Below are 12,602 nucleotides of genomic sequence, written 5' to 3'. Positions count from 1 at the left end.
AAAACACGATTAGGTCAGCCATGACGTATGGGTCGGAATGATGGCCAATGAGGCAGAGAGAAGAACAACTGCTTCACGCTGCCAAACTGGGAATGCTTTGTGCATGCTGGGTGAGATGAGCGCTGATAAGCTATGCAATGAAATGGTACCTGCCATGACGGTAGAAAATAAGGTGACCAGATGTCCCGATTTTATAGGGACAATCCCGATTTTTGGGTCTTTTTCTAATATAGGCTCCTATTACCCCCCCCCCCCACACCTGATTTTTCACACTTGCTGTCTGGTCACCCTACCGGAAAAGCTGAGGAAATATTGACTGAGAAGGCTGGTGTCAGTGCGTGGTTTACTCCTCCGCTCACACTGGGGCTGAGGGGTCCCAGTGCCTGTTTCCCCCCCCTTACACTGGGATTGGTGAGTCCCAGTGCCTGTCCCCCCTTTACACCAGGTTTTGGGGTTTCCAGTACCAGTTTCCCCCCTTACACTGCAGTTGGGGGATTGGGGTTTCCAGAGCCTGTTCCGCCCCCTTACCCAGGCTTTGGGGAAGGTCCTAGTCCCCGGTGTCTGCCCGTTAGCTCGGTGAGGGGGAAGGTGGGAATCCGCTGCCCTGTCTGTCAGGGGCGAGGAGGCGGGGCTGGGGGCGAAGTGCCCGCCCATAGCGGGCTGGGCGGCTGTGATAGGTCAGCAGGCGGAGGGGGTGGTGCAGTGTGAGCCGCGCCTCCTTGGCTGGGCGGGCGCTGGGGCTGCTGTCGCGCGCGGAGGCAGCGTTGGTGCGGGTGCCTGCTGCCGGCGGAGCACAGCGGCTCAGGTAAGGCGTGAGCGGGGTGCGGCCAGGCGAGGTCCCTCCGCCCCGCGCGGGGAGAGGTGGCGTTGGGCCCGCGTCGCCGCTTGCGTTGCCCCGGGAGACCGTGCGGGTGGGCGCTGGGACATGTGGGCGCAGACCAGGGTACGGCCGCGCTCTTCCCTGCGAGCTGCCCCCGCCTCGGAGTCCAGCCTCACCCGCCGGGGGGGTCCTGCTGGCTCCGGGCTTCCCCCCACCTCATTCGCTGCGAAGGCGGGTGGCAACCAGCGTACTGGGCGGCTGCTCCCCCCGCCACTTCACTGGGGTGTGGGTGGGGAATGTGGGGCTAGCCCGTGTCTCTTCCCCTGTTATTCGGGGTGGGGCGGGGGGCCGCAGGGCCCAGTCTGCTCCCCGTACCGGGGGGGCCGCAGGGCCTGGTCTGCTCTCCTGGAGCACCCGCGGGCCCCCAGTGAGGGGCTAGCACCGCACAGACACTTAAGCAAATAGGTGGGCAGTCACCTCCTCAAAGAGCTGACACATTTATTTCAAACTATAGCAGGTGGATGAGGCAAGCAGAAGTAGGGTGTGTGGGGGAATAACGCACACGTAGTTAGATGGGTGAAGGAGAGGGTCCTTCACGTCCACTGGGCTCTATGTGTATTTTTTTCCCCTTTATTATAGTTTGTGCATCCAGCACACTGCAAAATGTATTTTACGCTTTGAACTCACCATTTGCCTATAAATAGGGTGAGGCAGTACCAACCTGAGGCTCCATTCCCCCTCTTTGAAAAACAAAATTTACTTTGTTTTTATTGTCCCCCTGTGAATCATTGAGACTGGGGACAATGCAGGGATGTTTTATCCGTTATGGTATAGTTATATCTGTATAAGCCCTGTGAGGACATTCCTATTCTGGTATTAGGTTGGTTTTCTTTTTTAGCTTAAACCTTCTTTCAAAGTGTAACGTAAACTAAACCAAAAACTGCCTCTTGCACCAGAATGAAGAGTATACTGCCGGTATAACTACTGGTTTTAATTCATTCTCGGGTTATACTGAAAAAAGTTTCCTTCTAGCTGCTGGTGACATTTGACTATAAAGTGTCTCGAGAAGGCTTTTCTTAGACTAAACATGAGAATACTGAAGTTAGTTATGAGGATGGGTGGAAAAGACTTCTGTAACATTGGCTCCACCTTCCTGGTTGAATCCCTAAACCCCTTTCTGTATAGTGATGTTTCTGACATTGAACTGATACCACACTTGATTTTACTCTTTTTTTTAAATTTAGCTTCAAGGCAGTCTCAGTTTTATTTTATTGATCTGGCTTTCAGTATGCTAAGCTCTCAGCATTCCTGTTTTATGTACTGACATCCTGTGTATGTTCCATAAAGCGCTAGAAAGACTTTCACTTTTCATTTTTCTCCCTTTTTTATTTTCATGTTGTCCTGTCTTTTTTTATTATTATTTTGATTTTTCCCTTCCCTTTTCCTAGCATCTCTGCAGCTGCTTAGTTAGAAATGTATAATAATCTAAACCTCATTTTCACTTTGAGCTCCTACCTGGAGGAATGAAATCCATTTGTGACATAAGATTGCCTTTTGAGTACCTAGCACTTGCCTACAAAGAAACAGAGAAACCTCATGCCAGGTGGAGAAAAATAAAGCTAATTCCTTGCCTGTTTTGTAAGGTGTGATGTTATTAAATGTTCCTTTTTGGTAAAATGTAGAGAATATTTGTACACCAGCAATTTTGTCATTTTTCTCTTAGACATGATTTCTGTATGAATATGAAGTTTCTTTACTAACTCCCCATATGTTTAGTTTAAATAAATAAAACTATGAAGCACTATAGAGATCAGGAATTTCTTAAACCTCCCAAGGCTATACTGTAATTTGTTCGTGGGTATAAAAGAAAATTACAGATTATATGAGAGTAACATTAAGAGCTTGACCTAAACCCACAAAAGTGGAAACTAACAGTTAAGGCTAAAATTCTTCCAAACACTACATTTTTGCCTAACTACTGCAGCACATCTGGTTTATAAGATTATACCTAAATGCAGCTAACTATATCTAAGCGTTTCACTCATTCCTTTGCGTTCTGAGTACTTCATATTTTAGTGCACTCCCTTTTTAATTTCCTTTTATGCTACCCTCTTGTATCCTTTATGTAGTAACTCTTGAATTCCTGTTTCCTTCCGCCCTCAATTTAAAAAAAAAAAAAAATCCATACGTTAGAAGCCATTAAAAAGTGAGTACTTGTTAGTCAAAAGAAAAAATAAAGGTAATACATAGGGGGATACTGTAATAATGTTGGATTAGTTGGATACCATTGCATAGTAACCATTGGCAAACATTGACACTCTAGTGGTGGTCAGAGTAGTTGTAATTGTCATAGTGCTGGGGAGATTTTTCATTGTCAGTGTGCTGAGGTTTAGAATGTCTTCATAACACTCTGCTTTTCTCAGGCCAAAAAACTATGTTGTTTAAAACTAGTGTTTAAAAATACATCTCCGAAGTATCTGGACTACACAGTGCAAATCATTTAGACTAGAATGAAAATTTCCACCTTAAAATAGAAGTCCTTTTTTGCTGATGTACAAATAACCTCAAACTGGTTAGTCCTCTCCTATCAGTCACTTTTATATGCAAAATCTGAATATCCTGTAATAATAGCTTTTAATGTAATTTGTTTGTGTTGGGCATGATGCGAAGTACCAGTGGCCTTCTTTAAAATCATTTTAATGACTACATTCAGAAACTCCCTTTCAGCTGCATACATAAAGTTTGATCATTCATTTGCTAATTCATGTAATAATAATCAAAATCACAACACTTCCATTGCATTAGAAAGGTAAGAATACTGATATTAAAATATGAGTTGTGTGCTTTTATTTGTAAATCAAAAACAGTTTAAGGGGTTTTTTTATTTTTAATATAGAGCATTTATACAAAGCGCTTTACAATAGTTAACTAACGGTACAAACAACATTTGGAAAGATCAGTAAGTGGTCCGCCGAGACCCTCAGCAATTTTTAAGTGGTTTGCGGGGAAAAAAAAGTTAGAGAACCACTGGTCTACGATACAATTCTGCTAGTATAGTAGTTCTGGATAGAATGGTCTATCAGCAATCCTGTTTGTTGTGGCCCTTTATTGTGGTAATAAAAATTGGCCCAGTTTGTGAACGTATTCCTACTTTGATCTGGAGGACAATATTGATGTGGTTTGATAATGATTGATTGTATAGGTTGTGGAGATTCCTGGGTTTAGTTCTCTAGTGCTCTGTGGTGACTTGTCAATTAACGAGTCATAATTGGGCCTTAGATTTTTGCATTCACAAACCTTCCTACTCCATTTACTCCTGGGGGAATTCTGCGTCAAAAAATTAAAAATTCTGCGCACCATATTTTAAAATTCTGCATATTTTATTTGTCAAAGTAACACAATATAATTATGCCAGTTTCAATTATTTTGGTAATTTATTTCACAGTATCTCTCAGTAAGTATGCCTGTAACAATACAGACCAAATAAAAAAGATTCTGGTAATTTTTTGTTTTGTTTTTGGTCAAATAGATTCCTTACTAGGCACATTAATACAGAACTTTGAGTAATTAATTTAAATTACAATACATAACTGTCTTTCCTTCACCTGTCAGAAACAGTGCAAAGGCTTGGGAGAATCAGGGGTAATGGAGGAGCTGAGAGAGGGGGAAGGAGCCTGGAGTGAACCTGGAGGGTTGTTGGGTGTGGGTTGGAGAAGTATGGAACAGGTTTTTTGGGGGGAGGGAGAGGTGGGATTGTGAGGGAGTTGGGAAGCATCCCCCATGCAGACCCTGGCTGACCCCAAGCCTCTCCCATTCAGTCAGGCACATGGGGCCCTTGTCCCCACACCCTCATGGGTCTCTGCAGCCTCCCTCCCCATGTGGCCTTGCACCCCCACTCTCATTCAGCCCCTGGCTCAATCCTGTCACCCCACAGGCTCCTGAGCCCACACCCCAATGTGTCCCCACACTAGCCATTCTGAACCCCAGTCTGTGACCTCCCCCAGCAGCCTTGTGTGCCCCACTCTCTGTCCTAATGTGACTCCATGGGGATGGTGCTGTGATGAACTTCTATTCTTGGGAGAATTCTGCGCCACTGTGCATGCACAGAATTTTTTTCCCCCCACAGAAAATACATTCTGCCCGAGAAGTGTTTCTGTTCTTCCTTTTGACAACTAGAGGCCGCTGTGGTGTCAGAACAGCTGGCTGGGTTCATGCTGCTGGCTGTTCCAATGCCACAGCAACTTCTGGTGGGCAAAAGATGGAAAGGAACTGCAGCGCTTTTTGGGCAGAATGTATTTTCTGCAGGAAAAATAAGAATTCTGCAGGACACATGAATTTTGCACATGCGCAATGGTGCAAAATTTCCCCAGGAGTATCCATTATCTTGTTGTGGTGTTCCACTGTTCTTAAGAGGGGAATGTAGGCATACACTGGCATTTTAGGACATAGCAGGTCCATGGTGTACTGTAGTTCCTTGATGCTTTCATTTTGAAGTAAATTTATGAGTAATGCATGGTTTGGAGGCTTTTTTAGTTGGAGTTTTACCTGGAAAACATGGCATTTTTTCTCTCTCTAGATTGCCTTGTAGGGGCCTTGTGCTTTAGTAAGTCTAAGGCAAGACTTGGCCAGATTATGACAAGATGATTTGTATACCAACTGACTTTTTTTCTTGAAGGTTTTTAGTGAGAGCTCTGGATAAGAGCACAGTTTGAGCAGTGTATGTGTAGGTTGAACATGTCTGGATTGATACCGTGGTCCTTTCTGCTATCTTGTCACTTGAAGGCATCTGTTTGAACATGTAGTTTTTTGTTTCATAGAGAATGGATTGGTACATATACTAATTAATCCACCATCATTTCCATTTTGCAGAAGCCCAAAGTTCCATCCAGGATGTCACATTGAAGAAAAGCTCTGTGTAAGCTCAAAAGCTTGTCTCTTTCACCAATTGGCACTGGTCCAATAAAATATATTCCCTCACCCACCTTGTATCTCTGATATCCTTGGACCAACACAGCTACATGAACACTGCATAGACTGAATCAAAGGTTTTTTTGGGGGAAAGAGAAGCTTGAAATGCACTTCCTAATTTCTTCTTCTTTTTTTTTTTTTTATATGTTGATTACCATTCTGTAGCGCAAAGATGGGGAACATCTGTTTTGGGTTTTGTGTAGTCTGATGATATTGGCTAGTCTTTTGATGATAATCAAGTAACTTGAATATCTTACTGATGATCCTTCTAATACAGAAGAATCTGTTTTTTGAGGGCTGAAGCAGTCCCAGCATGGTGGTTAGCTCCTATGATCCTGTCTCCGGTAAATGGACTCCAGAACTATGTTGAAACAGCTCCTATAACTCTTATTACTGTGCACACCTAGAAGTTTGAATTTCTCCTTTAATATATTATTTGGGACTTGTTGGATTTAATTTTCTGTGGATTTTATTTGAATTAATAGATTGCAATAGAAATGTCTGAGGACAGGTTTCATAGGCTCCAAGGCCAGAAGGGACCATTATGATCATCTAATTTGACTTCCTGTATAACATAGACCACAGATCATTTCTTAAATAGTTCCTAGAATATATCTTTTAGAAAAACATCCAATCTTGATTGACAAGTTATCAGTGATGGAGAATTGAACATGAACCTAGGTAATTTGTTCCGGTGGTTAATTACCCTCACTGTCAAATTTACACCTTATTTCCAGTCTGAATTTGTCTAGCTGCAACTACCAGCTATTGGATTGCATTATATTTTTCTCTGGTAGGCTGAAGAGCCCATTATTATATATTTATTCCTCATGTAGATAATTATAGTCTGTAGTCAAGTTACCTGCTGTCCTTCTCTTTGTTAAGCTCAATCATTATAAGGCATATTTTTTAATCCTTAATCATTCTCATGGCTCATCTCTGAACCTTCTCCAATTTATCAACATCCTTCTTGAATTGTGGGCATGAGAACTGGACACGGTATTTCAGCTGTGGTTGTACTAGTCCCCACAGAGGTAAAATAACCTTTGTACTCCTACTCCAGATTCCCCTGTTCATGCTTCCCAGGATGACATTACTTCTTTTGGCTACAGCATCATATTGGGAGCTCATGTTCAGAATATTATCCAGCATGACCCCCAAATCTTTCTCAGTCACTACTTCCCAGGATAGATTCTCCTATTCTGTAAGTATGGCCTACATTCTTTGTCCCTACATGCATACACTTGCATTTAGTCATATTAAAATGCTTATTGTTTGCTTGTGCCCCGTTTACTAAGTGATCTATATCGCTCTGAATCAGTGACCTGTCCTCCTCATTATTTACCACTCCAACTTGTGTGTCATCTTCAAACTTTATCAGTGATGATTTTGAGTTTTATTTTCCAGGTCATTGATAAAATGTTAAATATTGTAGGGCCAAAAACTGACCCCTGTGGGATGCCACTGAAAACACACCCACTCAGTGATGATTCCCTGTTTAGAATTACTTTTTGAGACCTATCGCTTATGCAGTTTTTAATCCATTTAATGTGTGCTATGTTAATTGTATATCATTCTGGTTTTTAAATCAAAATATGGTGCAGTACCAAGTCAAATATCTTACAAAAGTTTGAGTATATTATGTCAGCACTTTTACCTTTATCAACCAAATTTATAATCTCATCAAAAAAATTACCAAGTTAGTTTGATTTACATTAATTCTACTACTCTCCTTAAATTCTTATTAACTGAGTCCTATTATTTTACTGGGATTGATGTCAGGCTGACGGGCCTATAATTACTGAGGTCATCCCATTTACCCTTTATAAAAATTGACACAATATTAGCTTTCTTCCAGTCTTCTGGAACTTCCCCGGTGCTCCAAGTCTGATTGAAAATAATCATTAATCTTCCGATGACTTCCTCAGCTAGCTCTCTTAAAATTCTTGGATGCAAGTTTTCTGGACTTGCTGATTTTAAAAATGTCTCTTTATTAGCTTTTGTTTAATATCCTCCAGAGGTACTAGTAGGATGAAGAGTATTTTTATTGCATGATGACACTACATCATTTTTTCCTTCAAATACAAAACAGAAATATTTACTGAGCACTTCTGACTTTTTTTGAATTATTATTGATAATGTAGTGTTGTTATGGTCCCATATTATTGTCAGGTTTCTCTTGTTCCTAATATATTTAAAAAAAAAAAAAAAAAAAAAACCTCCTTATTGTCCTTAACTTTGCTGGCCATAGATTTCTTCTTGTGTCCCTTGGCTTCCCTAATCAGTTTTCTATAATTTCTAACTTCTGGTTTATATTTCTTAAAATGAAATTATATTATATTATATTTCCCTTTCTTTGGTATATATTATTTTTAATTTTTTTTGTAAGTGTCTTCACTTCCCCTCTAAGTCAGATTGTGCTGGTGTGTTTTTTTTTTTTTTTTTTTTAAGTTTTCTTCCTGAATTGTGGCTTTTTGAGATTCTGGTAAGGGGTTTTTAAATGATTTCCAATTATCATTCACATTGTTTTGAGTCAGTTCTTCCTTCTAGCTAACTGGCTTATGACTGTTTTCAGCTTTGTGTAATTGGCCCCGTTAAAGCAATAAATATAATATATATTACTGGGTTGGACTCATTCTGCTTGCACGTTATAAATATGACCAAGTCATGATCACTTGTACCTAAGCTAATATTAATTTTTAGTTCTATGATCAGCTCCTTGTTAGGACAAGTTCTACACTAATAAAAAAATTTCCCATGTTGACAGTACAATTTTGTTAGTTGGGAAATCGTAATCTGTAATGTTTAGAAATTCCGAAAATTTTTTAGTACTGGCAGCATGAGACCTCCAACGTGTATCATTTAAATCGAAGCCCCCCCCATAATCACATACCTTTTCTCCTATGTATTAAGGATAGGTGCATAAGGAGGCGGTTATCCTTTTCCCTGTTGTGACTTGGTGGTCTGTAGCAGACACTAACTAATACTGTATCTTGTACTTTATCTGTTAGAACATTGGTTCATAAGCATTCAAGATCATTTTCTTCTGAGTTATCAGTAACTCAGGAACAGGGAGGAAGGATTTTCTCATAGTATTTAATATTATTTGTTTAAATGACTTGTTTCTAGATTGGATCTGGAAGTTGGAATTGGTAGGATTGTTTCTCTTCTGAGTTGTCATTATTTCTAGAAACTATTTGTGTCTAATGCTGCTTCAGCCTGATAATCCCCTCCCTCAGTGTAATTTGATTTCCTCTGTTAATGCGTTATTATGTAATTTTGTAGTTCTGCAGTTCTCAAACTGTGGTGTAGCCTGCTGGTGGTTTCCATAGAGGAGGTTCTATGCTGTTTTGTGCCTTGTTTTCAGATCTGAAGGGCTTGGACATCGGTAGAAGCAGCAACAAGGCAGAGCCACCATAATTGCCTCCAGTAGAAGCAGCTCCTGCATAGAAGAGGAAATGGGAGCTGTTCTATATTCATCTACATTACATCTTTAATATCAGTGATGTAAGCTCTAGCATAGACTATGCTAAGGCATTTTCAGCACAGTCTCAGAGTAGGGTTTCATAACATGGTAATGAAAATGTCAGACCCTATCTACTCTGGTGCTGGCACTACTATCACCAATGCAACTGTATCAGTGCTGGATAGTGGGTATGAAATTCTGTAGTGTAGACAAGGCCTCGGAGACAGGAACTGTCATCTACCAGTGAGAATGGAGCTACCAGTTGTCTCAGGAGCTGTCAGTGAGACAGGAGCAACCTCTACCACTACATAGCTCTCTTGTGGTAGTCCCCTTCTTCCTGCACATAGGTCTGGAGGTGAGACCTCCTAGTGAGGTAAATAGAAAGGAACATAAACACTGCCAAAATAAGTGTAAAATTATAATAAGAAAAGCCAAAGAGGAGTTTGAAGAACGGCTAGCCAAAAACTCAAAAGGTAATAACAAAATGTTTAAGTACATCAGAAGCAGGAAGCCTGCTAAACAACCAGTGGGGCCCCTAGACGATCGAGATACAAAAGGAGTGCTTAAAGATGATAGTCATTGCGGAGAAACTAAATGGATTCTTTGCTTCTGTCTTCATGGCTGAGGATGTTAGGGAGATTCCCAAACCTGAGCCGGCTTTTGTAGGTGACAAATCGGAGAAATTGTCACAGATTGAGGTGTCGCTAGAGGAGATTTTGGAATTAATCGATAAACTTAACAGTAACAAGTCACCGGGACCAGATGGCATTCACCCAAGAGTTCTGAAAGAACTCAAATGTGAAGTTGCGGAACTGTTAACTAAGGTTTGTAACCTGTCCTTTAAATTGACATCTGTACCCAATGACGGGAAGATAGCTAATGTAACGCCAGTATTTAAAAATCTAGAGGTGATCCCAGCAATTACAGACTAGTAAGTCTAACGTCAGTACCGGGCAAATTAGTTGAAACAATAGGAAAAAATAAAATTGTCAGAACATAAATTGTTGGGCGAAAGTTAACATGCTTTCTGTAAAGGGAAATTGTGTCTTACTAATCTATTAGAGTTCTTTGAAGGGGTCAACAAACATGTGGACAAGGGGGATCCAGTGGACCTAGTGTACTTAGATTTCCAGAAAGCCTTTGACAAGGTCCCTCACCAAAGGCTCTTACATAAATTAAGTTGTCATGGGATAAGAAGGTAGGTCCTTTCATGGATTGAGAACTGGTTAAAAGACCGAGAACAAATGTTATACCAATAAAATAAAAACCAGCAGGATCTTATTAAGAGGGATAAGGCAAAGATGCCACATTTATTGTAAATATACTGATAAAGCAAAAGATAAAAGTAAACAACGTTGTTTGACTACTTATTTCTTATACATACACACATACATATATATATATAGAGAGAGAGAGAGATTCATTCACACAATCATTCATTCAAGTTCTGTATAGGTGTTATAGTTACCAGCCTAGAAGTTGCTCATGCCAAGTTACTGGCCAGGTATCTTGGTCATGAGGATGGAGCCGAGTCTGTGTCAGGTGCACCTGATGCTCCTGGAGGCTGGCAGCAGAACCAGAGACTCAAAGTCATCAGTCTTTAGAGTCCATTCTTATAGGAATTAGTTCCTATGTTAGTCTATGGGAGCTGTTTCATCCTGCTGTTGCTGACTCAATCAGCAGATGGCACATTCCTGTCCAAAGTGGCACATTCCTGGTGGCTCCACACTGTCCAAAGTTTGTGTTTCTCATCCTTCCAGGTGATGGGGTGGGTCCCAGTTTACCCTCCGGGGGTTTCTGGTCATCCACTTGACACATTCTTCGGCCGATGGATACTCCTTTTCTAGGCTGGCACCTCCCTAACCATCCATGTATATCAAGCATTCATCAGCATACATTCCATCCCTTAACCATATTTTAATTTACTGTCTCCACCACTTTCAGAGTGTGTGCTAATTCATTTGAGACTCCCGGCCCTTTAATCACAGAGGGTGGGGGTCTGTCCTAGGAGCAGTTGTGAAAGACACTTAACAGCTTATAGTGTTTGTTTACATTGTATAACAAAGTCAGTTAACTTGTTTGTAAGTTTTACATAGTAGTCACAGGATAGATATAATCAATGGTTTCTACAGACAGTAGCTTACAAGTTTTAACAGAAGACCCAAGAGATTTTTGTACTTGGTGAAACTGTTGGATTTTAAAGTATGGGGGCCAAATTATGAGGGGGTCACTGTCACTTGGGGGAATCACTGTTAGTACCTTCTTTAATATCCCTACACAAAGGGCAGGAATAAATGGTAAATTCTCAGAATGGAGAGGGGTAAGAAGTGGTGTCCCCTGAGGGTCAGTCCTAGGACCAATCCTATTCAACTTATTCATAAATGATCTGGAGAAAGGGGTAAAAAGTGAGGTGGCAAAGTTTGCAGATGATACTAAACTGCTCAAGATAGTTAAGACCAAAGCAGACTGTGAAGAACTTCAGAAAGATCTCACAAAACTAAGTGATTGGGCAACAAAATGGCAAATGAAATTTAATGTGGATAAATGTAAAGGAATGCACATTGGAAGAAATAACCCCAACTATACATACAATATGATGGGAGCTAATTTAGCTACAATGAATCAGGAAAAAGATCTTGGCGTCATCGTGGATAGTTCTCTAAAGACGTCCACGCAGTGTGCAGTGGCGGTCAAAAAAGCAAACAGGATGTTAGGAATCATTAAAAAGGGGATAGAAAATAAGATGGAGAGTATCTTATTACCCTTATATAAATCCATGGTATGCCCACATTTTGAATACTGCGTACAGGTGTGGTCTCCTCATCTCAAAAAAGATATACTGGCACTAGAAAATGTTCAGAGAAGGGCAACTAAAATGATTAGGGGTTTGGAACGGGTCCCATATGAGGAGAGATTAAAGAGGCTAGGACTCTTCAGCTTGGAAAAGAGGAGACTAAGGGGGGATATGACAGAGGTATATAAAATTATGAGTGATGTAAAGAAAGTAAATAAGGAAAAGTTATTTACTTGTTCCCATAATACAAGAACTAGGGGCCACCAAATGAAATTAATGGGCACAGGCTTAAAACAAAAAAAAAGGAAGTTCTTCTTGTGGAACTCCTTGCCTGAGGAGGTTGTGAAGGCTAGGACTATAACAGCGTTTAAAAGAGAACTGGATAAATTCATGGAGGGTATGTCCATTAATGGATATTAGCTAGGATGGGTAAGGGAGGGTGTCCCTAGCCTCTGTTTGTCAGAGGGTGGAGATGGATGGCAGGAAAGAGATCACTTACTTGATCATTGACTGTTGGGTTCACTCCCTCTGAGGCACCTGGCATTGGCCACTGT

General features: G+C 41.0%; 1 protein-coding gene across 3 annotated transcripts in view; it reads left to right on the top strand.

The window, feature by feature from the left end:
* Window positions 1-704: 704 nt before the first annotated feature.
* Window positions 705-12,602, top strand: part of CYRIA (CYFIP related Rac1 interactor A) — a 75,480-nt gene continuing 63,582 nt past the window's right edge. For all 3 annotated transcript variants that reach the window (XM_034766545.1, XM_034766542.1, XM_034766543.1), the window contains exon 1: window positions 705-805. The gene's annotated coding sequence lies outside the window, so the exon portion shown is untranslated. The remainder of the gene's footprint in view (window positions 806-12,602) is intronic.

This window comes from Trachemys scripta, chromosome 3 (assembly GCF_013100865.1).
Source record: "Trachemys scripta elegans isolate TJP31775 chromosome 3, CAS_Tse_1.0, whole genome shotgun sequence".
NCBI lineage: Eukaryota > Metazoa > Chordata > Testudines > Emydidae > Trachemys > Trachemys scripta.
The sequence above is the reverse complement of the archived record's forward strand: the minus strand, read 5'-3'. Positions and strand labels throughout refer to the sequence as shown.